Raw genomic sequence first — 2,476 nt, forward strand, 5'->3', positions numbered from 1 at the left:
TTGGTCGAGCTGACTTCACAGTGGCTGTGGAGCAGGGAGAGGAGAGAGAGGCCAAGGCACTACACTGTTGGAGAGGAGATGGAACAATGGCAACAGCAGATGGAGCCTCTCTGGTCTGGCTGGGCTCAAATCAAATAATTTTCCGAGCGCATCCGTGGGCTGTAGCGGTGGCATTTCCTTGCAGATGCAGATGCGTGCCTCCTCTTTTCCTTTCACTTTTGTTCGCGCGCCATGAAATTTACTGGTGGCCGGCTCACAGCTGCCGCGCACTGTGTTGGGAATTTCCTTGGGGAAATGGCTGTGCGATGCCCCCAAAACTGGCTCCTCCACTGTATACTTCAACCCATGCCTACTGCCGCAGAGAACATCGACAGAATGAAAAGAAAAAAAATCCATGTGGAGAAACAAAAACAGAACCTTTCAGTTAATTGCATGACACGTTTTTTCGGAACAGTTTTTACTCACAAGTATGTAAAAAAAAACTACCAGTACTGTGCTATATAACTGTGCACTCGTTGAATTTAGCTTAAACCACGATAGATCAGGTCGTTAGAGAGAATAACTTCGATTGGATTAGTTGCTTAAAGAACAACGCCTAAAATGCAGGTATGTGCGGTTCCGGAGACGCGGGGGCGTTGTATGCAGTGCATGCGGGCGTCGCGTCGTGTCATGGCAGCGACATGTTGTATGTGCTTGTTGCCTAGCAGTGAACGCTGTGGAGGGAAAAAAAAGGAGAGAAAAGGGTTCCCGTGGAGCAGCGTGCTCGATGCGTCTCTGTATGACCTTGTGACGCGCTTTTGAGGCAGGTTTTAGGATCACTACCAGGTGTCGTTAAAGTGGATCCATTCCATGGTGCAAGAATCAAGATCACCTGACCAAAAGCAGGAGACCCTCTTTTCGTTGTTTAATGCTGGTATACTTTTGATGGAGGAGACCAACTGTGTCAACTGAAAAATGAAGCAAATACTGTTGGTTGTATGCATAGGGATTGCATTGCATGGATCCAGCAGTCGTTATTAAAGAGAGAAAAGATGAGAGTAAGAATTCCTATGCAATAGTTTATGAAAACAGAAAGTGTCTCGGTAGACTGAGATTTAGCAAGAGTGAAACATAAATTTGTACTCCAAAGCTCGTGTGTTCGAAGGGCCCCTAGGAAAGAAACAAATCTTGCAACAAAAATTCAAGATGGTTTTACATGCATGATTGAGGAATGGCAAAAACTTGGATCCGCCGAATCATGGCGCTAGCTAGGCCATGCATGCGTATATGCGCAACCGTTGGTCCCATTGGGTGGTGACAAAACAATGATGGGATCTCTAGCTCTAGACAGCGCTGTTGCGAGCATGCATAGGGCCTCCTGTATTATTGATGGGACCTCACCCCTGACCTCGCATCCCTTGGCCCCCTCCCTCTACTGTAGCGGGCGTACGAGTGCTTGCTATACCTCTCCTACTTAGCAACTTCCAAATGAGCCGCATGTACTCATGTTTACAGGTAGAGAGTGCCAGGAAGGTGCTGTACTGAGTGTGTCTGTGTGCGTGGTCACCGGCCGGCCGTAAGATGCATGTAAACGCAGCATCGATTCGACTACTTGTACACGTATACTGCTTTCTTCCCCGTGTCTTTGTACTCTCCTAGTATAGTACTGCAAATAATGCATCGTGTCTTGCCAGTATGATTAGGGGTCAATCTTCTAGTTCTGGCCATGGGTGTACTTCTTCCTTGGCTCTTTTATTTACTATAAACCCTAGAATTATCCGTCGATGCATTGAGCGCAATGGCCACCATCAGACCAATGAACAAAGCACTAGACTCCACTTATGTACGTACCCCACATTCATGGGAGATTACTGCTACTCCCATGTAAACGGCCCCAAATTGTTGTCCCTGCTTGGATTCATGGGTTAGAGTTAGTTTGTGTTAGTTTGGATTCAACTAACCCAAAAATATAGGGTTAGTTTGGGTTAGATGCATCTAACCCTTTCAAAAAAAAACGAACCCACCCAAGAGGTGCTTATTTGGGTTAGTTCTCCTCGGGACCACTAAAAAACACATTTTTTTCTCTCGCTCTCCCCGCAGCAGATCCCTCCCCACTTCCTCGTGATAGACCTTGGGATCGGAGTAGGCTAGATCATCCGGTGAACCTACCTTCTCCATGTGCTGACGAGCTCGATCCAGCACCGGCCATGGTGATGACGGAGTGTGGGCGAGGTGGTGGCGGCGGAGCTTCCCGTCGACCTAGCGCAAACCCTAGATCGAATTGGTGTGTTGGTGGTGTTGTGGTGCATGGTCAACCTCATGATGCGTGCCCCGGCACCCCACCTCTTTATATTGCGCTGGCGACAGGGGCCCACCAACCATGGTTTGGTTGGGCGCCCCCGATCAGGGCGCGAGTCAGGGGCCCGTTCGACCCGTTAGGTTCGAACGGGATAGAGATCAACCTAACACCTCGAAGCTTCTCGTCCTCCCCCCCCCC

Source organism: Triticum dicoccoides, chromosome 5B (assembly GCF_002162155.2).
Source record: "Triticum dicoccoides isolate Atlit2015 ecotype Zavitan chromosome 5B, WEW_v2.0, whole genome shotgun sequence".
Lineage (NCBI taxonomy): Eukaryota > Viridiplantae > Streptophyta > Magnoliopsida > Poales > Poaceae > Triticum > Triticum dicoccoides.